An 18111-nucleotide genomic window follows, 5' to 3' on the forward strand; every position below is an offset into this window, starting at 1 on the left:
ATAAGGATTAACTTAATATGTCACCGCTAAGAAATTGATCCTAATCAGAAAGCTGCTCTGAAGGAGCTAGGAATTTGACCACTGTCCCTAATTGTTTCATTAGTAGAGCAAAGTCCTAGGAATTAATTAGTTAGAAGCAAGTTCCTACTGAGATCAATGGAAATCGCATGCCCATATACCATTAAGAATGTGGAACAACAATGCTAACTTCTGAATCATGGAGAAATAGCAAGATATTTCATGTTAGCTATTAATTAATCAGCATCTTTAACATCTAGGCCATTGAAATGTTTTCCTAGCACCCATAAACAAGTCACACTTCTCTAATTAACCACAACTACTACTTCAGATCTCGTGTTTAATGAGCACTAGCCTCTCTATTTGAAACATCAATTAAAGATTAATATTTTGACAAGCACCAGCCATAGATAAGTCAAAATGAAGAATGTGCTGTACTTCAACATTTTTGTTTCATTTCTTGCTAAGCACTTCAGACATTGTGAATAAATGAACTGGAAAAAGAGTAACTTGGTCTCTTGCAGTTGAGACAATTTCTCTCTAATAAAACTCACTATTTTAAAATAAACAGTTAACATACTGTATTTCACAGTCCCATATGAGCAAGACTTGCAACAATTTTACAGTATATCTAGGTGGTAAACAGGAGGTATAACCTTAACTGAAACATTAGAAATACAGACCTCTTATGAAATCATACATTCTATCACTGCCATAACAAACAGCCAGTATTTATATAGACACTATGAGAACAGAACCCATATCTCTCAATCTTTAACATCTTCACTCTCCACATCGCAGGGTAATTGGCTCAAGTACTGCTATATCCTGAAGCTGAAGCACTCATAGCAAATGAGAGATGGGGTGCCTAAAATCCACAAAAGTAATCATCAGGATTACATTTCTAAGTTGCATGTAGCTGGGGCTGCTCAGACTTCCCACCAGTTAAAACATTCTCAAAGTTTTGCCTTCATGTGTATTCAAAACTCATTGGACTTCCATCTTGACTGGAGTGGCAGCAGTGCAGTGTCCATTCTGAGAGAGGCTGGGCTCCAGGAGAGCACCAGGAACATGGAGCTTTAGCTTATGCTACACAGGTGCACTTCCATCACACATAATCTGTGACCTACCATTCTATGTAACTAATATCTGAAATTTCATGGAATTATTGTAGCATTGATGTCCAAGACTCTTGTGCATTCCATGCTTCTCAGTAAGTCTCCAGCAATGGAGTGCATGGATTTGACAACATCTATCAGACACAAGTCCAGCGCTCTAACTTCCTCAGCACGTCCATCACTGTGTATCTGTCATGATGACACCAACCCCTCATATTGCAAACAATGCCTTAACTAACAACAGTTAACACATTATTCTTTGTATATTAAAGAAACAGAAACCCTCCATAATCAAGTTTACCATCAACTAAGCCTAACTTGACAGGATTAATAATGGAAGAGATTCCTAAAGGTCATGGTGTGGTTTTCTTAGACATTAATTTTACTTTCAGAATCAAAAGGACATTCACCTCTAAAGCTTTGAGCAAACATTGAATGCAGCTTTAATCTGTACTTCATCTTCCTAGTGAGTAAGACAGATAAAAGTTGCTTTTTGCACATTATCTAGGTGCTAGATGACAAATCATAAGAAATTTGCAACCTGGAATAACTTCTGTGCCTCAAAATTCCCTATTTCTAGATGAAGTCATAGGCACTAGTTGGCAGGAGGGGGTGTATAGTTGTTGTTTTTTGAAATAGCTCACAAATTGCCAATACAGACCCAGCACAGGTCTGCTCTTGAGGCTTCTACTAATCAGAACTCAAATTATGACATAATCCTTCAGTGATTTTGCACCACTTCAGTCAGATAGGAGCCTCACTGGCTGAAACTGAGATCTCACTAGAGCCAAGTGGTCATTTTAGTTACTTGTTAGGGTGGGGAAGGGATACAAATAGCTTGGATAGTAGCCAGCTAGAGCAAGTGAATTTTGGAAGCAAATATCTTAATGATGTCATATTTCTGTCAATAAGAGATTTTTTTTTTTTCCTTTGATGTGCATGTTAACATGAAGATGTCCTCCACATCTTACACAGCACTGAATGAATATCCAGGCAGTGTCTGTCCAAGTTTAGGCTACAGCAAGACAGAAGCTGTTCAACATAATAACCAACTCTAATAGATGCTGGAAAAGTTTGCACACTCAGTAATAATTCCAGAGACGCTGACCTTCTTCATTCCAATATCATCCCTCATCTTGCAACACCAGGGATTGCCCTGACCTACATGCAGGACCTTGCACTTGGCCTTGCTGAACTTTGTGAGTATAGTGGTTTAAGCTGAGGGACAGAAAGGACACAGCACAGAACAAGCTGGATTGTGTATTCTACACCATGCTTGCATCACTGTATGACAGAAAAGGGGTTGACCAGGGTTTATGGGGCTTATAATATATTCTACTGCTTGTAAAGTTTCCTGTTACAGGGTATTTTTTTGTGTTTCTTCCTCAGTTTCCAGGCTGGAGTTCATCCCTTCTGTTCTGGTTTTGGTTTGTGTATGGTGGTTTTCATGGTTTTGTCTGCTGTATATGCTGGTATTTTTTCTCCTGTAGGTTTATTGTTGTTGTTTGCTCCTTTTTGTGTGTGTGGTTTTGTCTATTTTCTGTTTGTGTAATCTGATATCCCTGCATCCCTGCAATAAAGTAGTAAATTAACATCCTCTCAATGGATGTTTCAACTTTTCCCAGCTCCTTTCTTACTTGCCCACCTAGAAGGGAGTGAAGGTGGTAGGGGAGAAGGAGAAAACTCTTCTGTTGTAACTGGATTACTGGAACTTGGCTGCCAGCTGAGCTAAAACCAGGACAACAAGGTTCTAATAGTCTCATTTCTTGAGTTTGTTTGGGTCTCTCTGGACAATATCCCAGCTCTCAGATATATCAACTGCATGACTTGATTTGGTGTCACCTGCAGACTTGCTGAGCATGCACTCAATCTCACTGTCATTAATGAAGATATTAAACAGCACTGGTCCCAGTATAGACCCCTGTGGGGCACTAATCTTCATCTGGATATTGAATCACTGAATGTTACCCTCTGGATGTGACCAGAGAACAATTACTCATGTTCACTCAATAAATCCGTATCTCTCCAATTTAGACAGAAGAATACCATAGGGGACTATGTTAAAAGCTGGACTTAGGTCTCACCACCACAAAAGCCTAACAGAAGTCCAGATAGACTATATCCACAACTGTTCATTTGTCCATTGAGGGAAGGATAGAAGTCTTCTAGATTGGTTAGGCAGGAATTGCTGATATATGTGTATGTAAATATTGAGGGAGATGAGGAAGGAAGGATAATGGTAAGAAATTGCACTACCACTCCCAGCAATTTAAGTTACAGGAATCATAAGGCACTCTATCTGCAGTTTTCAGTGAAATGCATATCACCTACTCATTTTTAAAAGTGGAAGACACTAGATGCTTCAGACAAGAATACAGAATGACAATGAAAGAACATTTTTAATTTCAGTCTGGGACTAGCATAATTACATTTAAAACAATTATGATGTGAAGGAAGAAAGCCTTGAAAAGAGTCATTAGGAACAGTTCACAAGGGAAGACAGTGAATGCTTTTTAGAGTAATTTGGCTAGGGAATCAATTTAAAAATACATTTAAATATCATCTTAGGTGCTGAGTACTACAGAACCCAAATCTTTTTGTAGATTAGGCCTAAACAAACGAGTTAGAAAGTTTTCATTTAATTCACTTCCAGCAGTGTGTCTGAGTACACTCTGTTCTGGAATGGAAACACATACTGTCTCATTTGGAACACAAATCAAAGAGCAAAGAAAGAATATTTAGAGTCAAGGAAGCCTACCACATAAGTAAAATGTCAAAAGAAGAGTTCTTACTTATTAGTGGAAAACAAATATGAAATTAAACCTTTTTGAAGAAAATGCTACTATTTCAGGGCATTTTATTCAGTTGGATTTCACAGAGTACCATCAACAATTCAGAACAATTATGTGGTAAACACAAATATGCCAGAGCTGACATTTATTTCTTCCTCTTTCACAGTCTCTACAAATATGAACTAAAAGAATTGGACAGTGGTTTCAAAAGAACTTCTTTCTACTATTTAAAAGATGGAAACATAAGGCAATTAAGGAAAGGAACCAAGTAATCAAAATGGAATTTGTTTAGAAAAATCAGGTTTGTATCCCAGACAATATCTTCTTCATTTCAGGTTCAGTACTACTTGAGCTCTTGTTTTGAAAACAAACAAACAAAAAACCACACAAAAACCCCCAAACTCAAATGCAAACCCCGGAAAACCACACCAAGCCTCCCCACACAGACAACCAAACAAAAAAACCCAAACCACAAAACACACAACCTAACACCCACAAAAAACCCCAACCAAACAAAAAAATCTAAATACTGAGATACAACTAGTTTAAACAAAAAGGTTCATCTCAGCATAGCAGGTGGAATAGAATCTACAGACTGCATAGTCCCACTTGCTGCTTTTTGCAGTAGAAAAACACTTTTGAACCTATTATTTGCTGATTAAAGGGTCAGCAAGGGAGATACAGGAGGAAGAAACAAGGTTTCACCCTTACCTTTCTGAAAGAAACACACCTAAATCCAGCATTTGAATAAATAGACATACAAGTCAAGAGAAGAGGGAATGATCCCAGTATCCAGAGCAACACTGTGGACAAATGCTATAGGGTTCAGAAGTGTACAAGGATTCATTGTCTCCATCAGCTCTACTTGTCCACTCTTTAAACCGGGATTGCTGGACCTAGAAGGGATGTATTTGTTACACAAATACCTTTCTTCAGCAAATCATTGTCTTTCAGTTTTACACAGATCATACAGCATGTCAGCTCTACAAACTGGTTTTATAAACTGTCAGGCACCTACTTCACTTTTGCTATATCAATGTATGTATTACTAGCTTATAATCACTTTTGGTTGAAGACTTCTTCATATAGGCTTTAGAAGGTACAAAGCACCTAAACTGTGTTATAGTAAAAAAAATTTTACAAGATAATAATTTATTCTGCGTTCTCTGAGATAATACCTAATCTATACAACTGTCATGAGTTTAATTGACTAATGCTTAATAAGGATTTCTAAAACAGATTAGATCAATAGCATTAAGGAAAAAGACAGATTTCTAATGAGGCTCATTGATTTGTTGGCTGAATTTTAACGATTCCAGAATGAGCAAGAAATGTCTTATAAAGGAGAATTACAACATCCCAGTAGAGCTTTATTGCCCTGTGTGAGGAGTGCTGTATGTTGCTTTCAGTAAAGAATAATTAATTAGTATAAGCACCTCACTGTTTTAATTCCACATGTGACAATTAAGGATATCCTTAACCTGAAAATTGTGAAAAGCTGCAGAAATATACAAGTAAGGCTATTTTTCTGGTTACGGGATCCAAGCATGATGTAATTGATTGGGTCCTGCAGTCCTGAGCTCATGAATTCCATGACCAGTATACATACCAAAGTGCACTATGAACTCCTCATTGACTATATTTCCTTACAAAAGGAAGTCTACACAGGAAACAGCAAAACTCTATGCCAGCCACTACCAAGACCATGATACAGGTCAACCATGAAGGAAACTTGCACTATGGAACACAAACCAGCAGTTTCCATAGTTTTCTACCAGCTTCTAAATTGACTTTAAACAAGCAGTTGAATTTCTTTGTGACTCAGTTCTCCACCTAACATTCATTCTTATAGTCAAATAGCAAAAATCTGAATTTCTCAATATTAATTCTCAAACTTGTGGTTTTTTCCCCCATCCAAACCAAGTTTTCATCACACATTGTACAGTTCAAAAGCAATCCTGTAAACAGATTAATTTCTATGGTATTCAGATGTCTATTTTTAAGAAACCAAAGACCTACTCAGTGTTTTAAATAAGAAAAAGCCATCAGAAAACAAAAATAAATCTTGACATTTACTGATTTCTCCTCCTAATTTTGCCATGATAATCCTTACCAGATCACATAGTTTAGTTTCAAAATATTTCCTAAATTTCTTTCCCAGGATGAATTCCCTCAGCTCAACTTTTTTTTTCCTAGCTACTTCTGAATTCTTTTGATTAGCCCAGGAGCTGACCTAATGTCTCCTTTATAAGGTAAATTAAAAAGCTGAAATCAGTATTATAATATTAAGTTAAATTATCCTGTTAATACCAAAATGTATCTATATTCTATTAATCTGTGATCCAGTATCTCTTCAACATTTTCCAACTAGATTCTTTAAGCAGTACCCAATATATATTTTTCTTGGATAATGATTAGACAGCCAAGAAAAAAAACCAAAAACAACAAAACCAAACACACACAACAAACAAACAAAACCACACACACCTCATGTCTAATCATTGATACAAGCCATCAACTTGTTTTCCCAGGTCCAGCTTCTCATATGACCTTGTAAGTAGATCTGCCATTTCTTTCCTCTTATTATGCATAGAAGGAAGAGAGGAAAAATATTTTCAAAATGCTGATGTTTGAAAAGTGTTGACCAAATTCATCTTGAAAACACTTGATCTCAAGCCTGTAACAGCCACTAGCACAAAAAGCAGACAAGTGCTGAGGTTAGTAGACAGACTAAAAAGGCAGGGTTAAACCTTCTGTCCAAGTCCAGCACAAGCACTTGCACTCTGAGTTTTGAAATGTCTCACCTCTATTTCAGATAGATATTGCATTTTTCAGTCACTTCTCTGGAATACTGCTACACATTACTTAAGCCTGAACCTTGCAGTGAAAACCACTACTTCAGAGTTCTGTGAGTAGTTTCTGAAAACCAATACACCTCAACCTAAACATCAGAAAACCTGGAGTATCATTTCAGAAATTCAATTAAATACTTTAAAAGTCCTTTCAGGTCACACCATGATTTCTTACTGCAAAAAGGACTGAAAAAGAACAAAAGTAATGGCAAAACCAGAAGCAGTGAAACTGAAAAACAAACACATCCATTGGCAAATGGATCACCTTTAGCTAGATAGTCAAATCAGATTCAGCATGAGTGTGAGCAACTACAGGCCTGTTTGGCCAGGACATTCAAAAGACAGTTGTGTTTTTTTTCTATTCCATTTATGCTCACCTGTCTGCCCTTCAACAAATCTATTTTCCTCTTTTAAGTATTTCATATAATGCATTTCTTCTCCTGCAAAGGTTAGAAGGCACATGACTAGATTTTGGGGTTTTTGTTTAATCTTAGGGTTACATATTATTCAGTCATTAATCCAAACAGTTGCTAAAATAATACGTGTTCTTTCCTATAATTTCTCCACCACGAATTGTTTCAAACAACTACCATGTTTTGCTTGTATTAGATTTCATGATAAAAGAAGATATACTGTAGAGATTTTCATGGTGTATATCTTCAGAGGGAAGATATCTTACTTTGGGATGTCCACTTTTGCAAAGCTGAATTCCCGAAATTAATCTCAGTGCATTATATGTTCAGTTAGATACCTATTAGTTTATGTCTATGAATCAGAGAGTTAATTCTGAGGAAGCCAAAGCTGCACTACATTAAAATACACAGTTAAGTGGATATTGTGAGTAAATACAAATGATGAAGCAGTAATGATTTTCAAAGTGGGAGGAGACATGAGGAAATACTTGGAAGATTAGACTATTTAGTTGGAAATGAGAAACACTGTGACTACAAAACCCACAATGTGTTGAGGACAAAAATTGTTGGTTCATCTCACAGAATCTCTTGCCCTACAGATGTCTCACCATTTGGGCTGCTGTGCAAGTTCACAGCCTCACCATCCCACTACAAATGGATGCAGCCTTCAGGCCTTTTATGAAGCTGTCAGGATCTAGTTTTCTTCAAATATTTGGCATTTCCAGGCTATATATTTATTTATTTTGATTACAACTAACTTATACTGTTTAGTATGCCATAAGTAAACATGTACCTATTACCCAGCATACATTTCAGGGCAGAACATGAAGCTGTTACCTGAAAGCACAGAAATTCTGCTTATATGAATAAATACCAAAGCTTCAAGAGATGGAGTTAAATTTCCTCTGTCATGTAACCTGATTTTCCTTGTTCATTTTCAAGAACCAGTGTATTAATTAACAGTAATTTGGAAGAATATCAGACACATTCTACTCTCACTGACTTCCTAAGAATTCAAAGCTAGTGTGCATCTCAGTTGTTCCATTCAGCAAACAGGGGATAATATTCAAATTGGAGAAAACACTATGATTTAGAACTCTATAGGCTTTTTTTCCCCACTGATACATAAACAGTCATGTATGAGACTGATTTTTAGTGAGTGGATAGCAAAATAACTATCTCCCTAGGAACATTTGTAATCACTCTTAATAACTACCGAGTTTTTTAATGAGCTTACACTTCTAGTGATTTTTAAACAGTGTCTCAGCCATCCTAGGAAATGAATCACTGCTTCCCAGCAGACTTGAAAACATTTTTTTGTAATGTGGGCTTTTGTGGAAGTGTTCTGCAGACAGCAATGATCTTTTTGACACCAAACTGCAGTGAAAAATAGAGATTGATGTGTGTTGGTATTTTGTTTACTTAAACGCCTTCCTGGCCTTTGTATTCATGCAGTATTGAGATCTGAGCTTTTTGCTGTTTAAACTAGCCTCAATGCAGCATTGAAAATTCAGGAACCACTGCTACTGTTTCATGAAAGTTTGAATAAGAAACTTTGGCAAAGTGATTTCAACATCAGCTACAAAGTAGGAGAGCACTTGCCTTCTGCATGCTTCAAAGGGCTTGTTAAAAAGCTAACAGCTTCCAACAGCTTCAGTTTGGCTATCTCTTGACTTCAGTTTGGTTATTTCATTTTACTTGTTTTATTTATTACTGCTTTTACTAAGACAAGAATGGCAAAATCCCCAGAAAGTCTTTCTTGGAAGTGTGTGCCAGTAGTAAATGAACACTTCAAATAAAACCCATTCCAAAAGTGTGGTCAATAACATCTGCAGGTTTCATTGTGAGTCAAATCAAATATAGAAACTATTGATGGGAAAGTTTTCATTTAACCTGACTGTAACGGAAAATTTGGATTTCAACTAAATTTATTCTGTACAACTAGTGAATGCTTTTTGACAAATAATTGTGCTTTATAAAAAAGTAATTTTTACTGCAGATGAATTATCTTAAGGGCCCAAACATTTCCTCTTTCTTCCCTTGGAATTCTCCACTCCTGCCAAACAAGCAATTTAAACATTTGCAGATGTGATACAAGGGAATTCTATTCAGATGCCTTCACCCTCTTCAATGTCATGCAATTCCCATCTGATCTACATCTTCACTGACGATTGCAAACAAGACAAAAAAAACAACATACAGGCCAGCAAGAGAAGGCAAGGCATTTCTTAGAGACAGTGACAAGCCTGCTATTGACTAAGCAGGAGGTACCAGCCAAAAATCTTGGTGTGTACAATTTCAACTTACAGATTTCTGGAGGCAATTTTCTGTTTTTAATGTTAATATCCTAATGTTGATTTTCTCTACAAAACTACCTATTTTTTTCATGCTGGGTTTTACTATTAAACCCTCAACATCTCATGCCAGGAAAGCAAAGCTCTTGACACCATACATTAAAAAATAATAATGCCATACATCTGACTGCTTTGGCAATGGTCTTGACATACCAGCTGCTTGCCTCTCCCATTGCAGAAAGAGCTAAATACATTTTTTCCTACTAAAGGGAAGAGTACTCTACTAATTGCATTTTAGTCACATGAATTTATGCCACTCAGAAGGTTGCAAATCTTTATCATCGCACACCCCTCTCCTTAGAGAAACAGGAGTAATTGTAAAAGACTGGTCTTTATTTTTGCTCACTACAGAAAGAAGGACATATGGACTTACACTGGCACTCTGAATTAATGATTTAGGTTTAATTACTCCTGCAGAAAGCAGAGCCCACCTATCACACTAAGCAAAAGCTCTTCCTTCAGTTTCCCCAATATAACCATAACAGTTTAACTAATTGCAAGAAAGTAGATTTCTACTTTCACTCTTGTTACTTTTCCTCAGATTGGGACACAACACTAAGGCTATTTTTAAAAATTTTTATAAGTTATTACAACTCTTTGTTTGATTTTCATTCATCTTAGAACTATGAGCTGACAACAGCTTCAGTTAAATTCAATTAAACTAGGTTTACACTGAATATTTCTTATTTCTGTCCTGGCAGTGCCAGGTGATGAGCTCATAAATGATTTATAAGTGCTTTTAATGCTCATATTGTCTATTTTTCTCTGCTAAACTTGAAGCCAAAATAGCCATAGTAAATAATTCAATATTGGAATTTCAATGGAGAAAGGACAAAACAAATTGTTGGCTTGTTTGTTTGTTTTTAAAGGACATATAGATGCAGAGAGATTCTGTACACAGTCCATGAAAATCTACCCTGACAACATTACTGGATCAGTTACTACAACAGTTCTGATTAATAAATGATTGAGACAGTACTCTTCAGAAATACCTTTAAGTGATTGAAGGTGATATCAGAGAAGAGGAAATAGGATGGAAGAATAGAAAATAATGTTAAGTCTAACCAGAAAGTAAGCTTTAATTTATTTATTTATTTTAAAGGATCTATGAAATGTACCAACAAGGACAGTATTTTGCCTCCTACAGGAAAGAAAGGACTTGAAGTACAATAAGCATAAGAAACAGCTTCAGAAAATAGCTGGCATTTTTGGAGTACTTGTGAGGGGAAAAAAAATTCAATAGCAAGATTACAGGTAATGAAGTGATATTCCAGCTAATTATTACCTAGTCAACTGGTAATAAAAATCAAACCAATTTATGTATTGGTAATATTCAATGCAGAATGCAAAAATCTCACTACTGTAGTATGTATGACTGGCCCATACCCAGGTGCTACATTTATAGGTTTATTCCCATTTAAAGAGAATGACAATGGAATGAAATTGCCTACAAAGTCTGCCACCTGTGTATGTACATATTGAGTTTGGTTTTCATAAGACAGCACCACTAGATCGAGCATACTGGATAGCTAAGAAACAGAATTACGTGATATCTATGTTATAAACATCAAAGCTTGAGCTAAAGAGTAAAAACTTTAACCCAAAAGGGAATAAAAGTACATGTTAAATGTAAATTAAGCAGAAGGCTGAGGTCAGCCACAGTTTGATTTATCTAGAAGGCAGAAAGGTGTTTTAAAAGCTTCTGAGGTGAAGAGAAGAATGGATTATAGTGGCATGGATACAGAGGCCTGATTTACTAGTAAATTGCATAAGCAATAACCCTATTCATTTTAAAAGTCACAAGCTTTTACCTTTGCTGCCCTGAAGGACAATATACTTCAGTTCCTGCTTTGGATACACTTCAAGGCAAGAACAAAAAATTCTTCATTTCATAGGTGTGATTCCTCTGAATGCAAATGAATGCATGAAGAATGCTAATAAAATTCATCCCCATAAAGTCTCAGTCAATTACAGCTGCATATGCAAGGGGCTGGAGGACTTGCATACTAAAGGAGACCGGGGAAAGATGTCCATCATATTTCCTTGAAACCTAGAAAATATAACATGCTAGCTTTGTAGATAATAGGGTTTTTTGAAGAGAAAAAAATAAACCATTTCTCTGGTGGAAGTCAGCTTTACTAAGGAAAATGCATAGCCAGACATAGTCAGATGGTCTTTTAGTCTAATTGAGTAATATTCGGGAATGTTTGGATTCTCAAGATTTACTGCATCTGTGATGACAGCAGGCTACTTCCTGGATGGCAACATATTGGATATAAAAGCTTTTCATTGTGATAGAAGTTGACAAAGTAGTACACAAGGTGCAGATCTTGCCTCACACCTGTCTCTCCCTTGCTCTTCACTTATGAATATGAAGATACGTCTCAAATTTCTGGCTATGAAGAGTTTGTAAATCAAATAGATCGCTAAAGGTAGAACTGTGCATCACAAAACTCACTAAATATCAACATAGCAGTTATAAATAAAAAAAATAACAATTATCATCATCTTTAACCATGGGGTGAGGCTTTTCAGAAACAGGTTTTTTTTTGTTTTCTTTAACTGAAAACTGAAGAATGGAAATAAAAGTTGTCTACCTGGAAAGTGTCTTTCCCTAAGGAAAACATTTAGTTATGAGTGCTGGGAGATCTTGTTGGCAAATGGGTACTTCGTTAACAGTTCCAGATTTCCTCCTATTTAAGTGCCAGAACATAAATAGAAATATCAATACCCAGAGTCCTCTTCCTCCCTTGCACAAAATTTCAAATATTAAAGAAACTGTAATATTAAAAAAAATTCCTAATTAAACAGAAATAAAGTGGAATTAAAATACAGCACATGCAACATGGGTCTTGGTATTTCCTTAAGTCAAAGGAGGAACTGGATTGTTCAGATGTCTTGAAGAAACTGGCACTTATCTGCCCGTGAAGGTCACTTAAAATCATAAAGTGAGCTACAAATGGCTACATTCTCCAGAACTGGACCATTGACTGCTTTGGGATGCATAAAGCAACTTGCAAAACACAGCTGCTATGCAAGTTTAATTAGATGATTGGAGGGTTGGTGTTGTTTTTTTCCCCTCTCTAACAGGTAAAAATGAGAGAAAGGTGGCTTATTATAGAGTGCTACAGAGAAAACCAAAATTATTTTGCAGACAGTTGCCTGCCTGAAGACTTCTTTATATCCTCTTTGCTCTACCTTTAGAATCATAATTTCTTTGCATTCCAGACAGTAATCTTAACTGTAAGATAAGTAAAAGTCAAGGTAATTGTAAGAGTTATGGTGGCTGATTTAAAGTGTGCTATGTACAAACAACAGATTGATTATCTTGTTTTAAGCTGAGTACATTGAATAATCAATACTCAAGACACCTTATGAGCTTGTATTTTGTATAATTCAGATATCACTTCTCTACTTTCTCAGTTGTATTAGTGGGATTGGTTTTTTTCCAAATCATGCAGGTTGCACTCTGGAATGTAAAAAAGGGTTGCATGGAAAGCATACCAAATCCTCAGTCATATCAGTGTTTCTCTTTAAGGGATGCAATATGTCTGGAATCTGATTTAATTAACATAGCATATATCTGATTAAACCATTAATTATTAAAACCCAAACATCAGACAACTTTTTATTAACTTTATCTATTTACATTACATCAGAAGTAGTGCTGTGCTGTAGTCTCAGTGGATTCTCCAAAGCAGCAGCTAGTTGGCTGCCCATCTTCCTACTTAGATCCAGGCCATGCCAGACCCTGTAGCAAAAAAGATTTTTCAAAGGGAAGGGCTTTATTCTGTTCAAGTAATAACAGGAAAGACTCCATTTGGAACAGTTTCATTGCAAAGTCCCTGTCCTGCATAGATTAAAAGTGATACTTGTACATAAGTCTGTGCTCATACACATTTCCACCAGAAGTCAATGTGTTTAAAATGAAGACTGAGTTGAGGTTCAATATCAATTCTTGCCTGAAAGTCCAAAGGTATAATAGAAAAAAACCCAAAGCAAACCCACCACACAAACAGGCTACCCCAGTACCTACAAGGTGGCTTACAGGGCAACCACACCAAACCCTCCTGCTCTGGTTAGGAAGCAACACACATTTTGACTCCACTGGCTGCTAGCTCTCAACATAGAATAGAAGAGAATAGAATAAACCAGGTTGGAAGAGACGTTCAAGATCATCGCATCCAACCTATCATCCAACACCACCTAGTCAACTAAACCATGCAACCAAGCACACCATCAAGTCTCCTCCTAAACACCTCCAATGATGGCAACTCCACCACCTCCCCAGGCACTCTCTATGAAGAACTTCTTCCTAACATCCAGTCTAAACCTCCCCTGGCGCAGCTTGAGTCTGTGTGCATAGCTTGACACCGATGCCTTACACTACAAATAATTTCAGCTTTTCTGAATATGTATTTTTTTTTTTAACCACAGCACAGATATATACATAGGATAATTATATTTTAGGATGTATTTAGGTAATTCAAAAGCATAAAACGAGCAACAGGAATATGTAAGGTATTTTGCCTTTCTGTATATGGATGTATCCTGGTATATGGCAAAGGAAAGCAAAATATATTACTGGACAAGACAATGCTGTAAGATTTTTATACTAATATTAAAAGACAAAAGAGATTAAGACTAGAAGATAATAAATATAGTGAGAAGCAATTAATTAAAATGAAAGAGCTTGTATGCTAACTAACCATCTGCCATCAAGGGAATAGATTTACCTGGTATTAATTTTAGAGATAAACAAAGAGCTGAAATGCAAGACTGCACATGGCAAACTTTGAGAGCAATATATTCCTGTGCAAAAGGAAAAAGTATTGCTGGTGGCATTTAACTTAACACCTTTCACATACCTTCACTGTCTGGAAATTAAAAACAGGCTACAATATGTTAGGAATAGGTGTTTCGTGCACAGTTATCTTTCAGGACTATAAACTCCTTATGATATAGATTTTGACCAGCACTTGGTACAACCTGTTAGAGCAGATTGCCCCAAGAAACAATACAAATAATGTGTGGGAAATCATGAATATTCTGGACTGGAGGTAGTTCATACCATAACTACACTAGACTAATTTTAAAACATCTACATTATGAATTAAGAACTGCAAGAGAAGTAGTACTTCAGCATAAGTAGCGATGACAAAACTTGTTAGAGGTGGGGCTCCACAAGCTCTGTTAAAACTGTAAAAAACCTGCACCAAACCCTAAACTTACTGTTGGATACTGGTTACAAGATGTCAAATGGAGCAGACGAAATAAAGGATGGCCAACAGATAAAGATTTTGATCTTCATTTATACTGATCTCAGTTCCAAGTCTGTAAGTAAGTTTCTGATACATTTGCAATGAAACTCAACAATACCTGAAATCACACTGAGTGTATGTCAACAATATCTTAACATCCTGTCAGATGTACTGAGCAAAGGCACACTGCCATTTTATATCTATGAAAAAATACAAACTTTCACACTTCTGCTGATTCATACTGTCTTTGAAGCTCTGCTTCAAAACAAACAACAGCTATAAAGCAGCTATCCACACAATTCATTTGCATTTGGGATAATATTTAAAGGAAGGAGAGGATGGAACGGAAAAAACCATCATGAGATGATCTGAGAAGAGAGCAGGTAAAGCTGCTTCTCTCAATATCTGGCATGTAATTTAGTGCTTATGAACATGCAGAAAGCCCTATAGAACAATGTACACAAAGAGCTGAAAATATGACTTGTTTTGTAGTATAGATTTGCAAATCCCTTGTCTACTTATTTGAAAGTAGTCATCTTGTTCTCAATGATTAATTTCAAAGAAGCACTCCTTAAAGGTACAATACCTTACATGAGACTAGTGAGTTTAGAGTGGTCTGCCTGTATTCATTTTGGTTCAAGTTCTGGGGTATTGAATTGGATTAGATTATGAAAAGCAACATTTTGAAACAAAACAGCAGAGTGCAGTGTGACAAATCTCAGAGGCCATTTTATATTTTCTAGATATTTATATAATACCAGTTTGTATTCCTGGAGATGGTCAATCTATTCCTTCAGTTAGAGAAATTCAGCTGTTTCTATTTCTAGATGAAATAAGTACCTCACTAGATATTGATCTATAAGCATTTTAAGCATTAAAATGAATAAAACCTTTTTCTTGACACAAATCAGTATTACAGTACCAGAAACAACAGTATTTTTCCCTCAGTCTATATAATGTTCTATTAAGCACAAGGATTTCTTCAGTAGCAATAAAAACATAATGCTATTTTTAGTTCAAAAAAGGCAACTAACATGGTGCAAGTTGTTGGGTTTTTTTTTTATTTCACATTTCCTATTTCCATCACCACTTCTTTCCCCATCATGTTTATTTTCACTCCTGCTAAAGCAAAATACCTGAATAATGTACAATAAAATGACAGCATAGATGCTATATTATGAAGGAGGAAATGTCACTCTTTCATCCCTATCAACCACCACCACAAAACCTATTTTTTCAGTTCTCCAGCATTAATCTAAACAGTTTACAGCACTGTTGATTCAGAAATAGAATACAGGTGGATACCCAGTAAAATTACTTGCACAGCTATGATCGAAATTCAGCTTAGGCTCATAAAAATTCTGTTAATGCACATAGGAAATGCTATAACAGTAATCTGTATCAGGGAAAAACCAAACTCTAAAAGAGGTGAAGACTGTAATGTTGTGCTGCTTTCAATTACCAGAATGAACCAGCTAGAAATGGTGACTGCAATACTGCACATAAGTGAAGAGCAGTGAAATATATATATATACACACACGACAAACAGTAGCATGTTTGGAGATCTATGTATTATACCCAAACATAGAAAAGAAAGCCAAGAAACTTTGAGAGGGGCTTTCTCAGTTCAACAAACAGCAAAGAATTACTGACTTTATTGCCTAGAAAACAGCACCATTTTGAGCTCTAATCTTATGCATAATGTTTTGCATAGAGATAATAATCTATTTTGCAAGGGTTCTGAATCAGCAAAATTATCCTGTCAATTTTTCAGCACTTCCATGACACAGATTCATTACATCAAATTCTGTTCTCATTTCTGAGACTATAAATATCAAGTAACTCTGCTTTGGAGGAGATGGTGACAGTATATAAGCTTTTGGATGGCTCTTTGCAAATTACTGTAAACCATTGTATACACAACACATTTCTCTGTTTAATATCTTATTAGAAGAGGATTTCCTGAATGGTAAAGTATTGTCTCTTGGACTCACAACTATACTGAACTCTCATATTCAACAGCAGAATTTCTGCTGAGAGATTTTTATGAAGCATTGTTTTTTTCCTCCTGACATTAGAAAACTGTGTTGGCCCTTACTATATATGGAAACATGTTTTCAGATCCTACAGGCTGACCCATGTTTTAAATCATAAAGAAAAAAGTTTAGACTCCTAAATGCATAATTTGCCTTTTTTTAACAAGTCCATGCTTGAAAAAAGATAAAAAGGTTAAAATATTTTCCTTTTAATCACAAATATAGCACATCCTAACCCAAAAGGAAAAATTGTTTTACTTGTACTGACAAAGTCTTCACTGACTTCTGATGACAGACCTCAAACACTTCTCTTCATGGGAGTTTCACTTTTATATCAGGATAAACACAAGCAAATGTACACTTCAGAGACTCTCTTCCTATGGGTTAATTGAAATAAAATCTTTGTATTTGCTCCTGGCTTTTCACCTGACTTCACCCTTTTGCTACCCTTACTGACAGTGAAAGTGATGTTCATTCTCTTGACATTTCAGACAACTGAATTAAAGATGACACTATCTTTTTATTTCTCAAGTATACAGGTTAAATTTAAACCATGTAAAAGCTGCCAGCGTAACAAATTCAACAGAGCTATGTTCATTTACACAATTACTATGTCCCTTATCCTTTTATTCTCTGGAGAACCTGAGCTGTTTCAAATCAATAGACAATCAATAGATCATAATTCTTCAAACTTTAGCTAAAAGTCCACTAATTTACAACCAAACATATAAATGAAACACAAAGAATCCCCTCTGTCATTTTTGTTTTGTGCTTCCATTGTTCATATAAAAAACCATTCTAACTAAAACATTAATAATAAAAACATTAGTACAATCATTGAAGTAAAACCTACAAATGAACTGGTACAGTCAACAATTAGGTTAATTACTGTGTGGACAAGTTTCTCTTGTATTGTGGTCAAGCAGTGACCCACAGTCCTTGGGCTAAATAACACTTCTGTAGAAATTATATGAACCTCAAGCATCCAAGTGATCGATCTCTCACACATGCAAACACCCACACAGTGTCTGTCTCTGTTTTTCCCCCCCCTTGAAAACCAAAATGTCAATGATATTTTTAGCTACTGATTTATGTTAATGGCAGAATGGTACTAACAGATGATCTCAACATTTCCTACAAGATAAGGTTGGCTTTGATAAATAAACACCAATGAGTAGCAGCCAGGATTTAACAACTTCTTTCCATGCCTTGAATGCTGTTTCTTTGCACAGCAACTCTCTCTCAGTAGAGATACTCATGGATTTA

Source organism: Dryobates pubescens, chromosome 18, assembly GCF_014839835.1.
Source record: "Dryobates pubescens isolate bDryPub1 chromosome 18, bDryPub1.pri, whole genome shotgun sequence".
NCBI lineage: Eukaryota > Metazoa > Chordata > Aves > Piciformes > Picidae > Dryobates > Dryobates pubescens.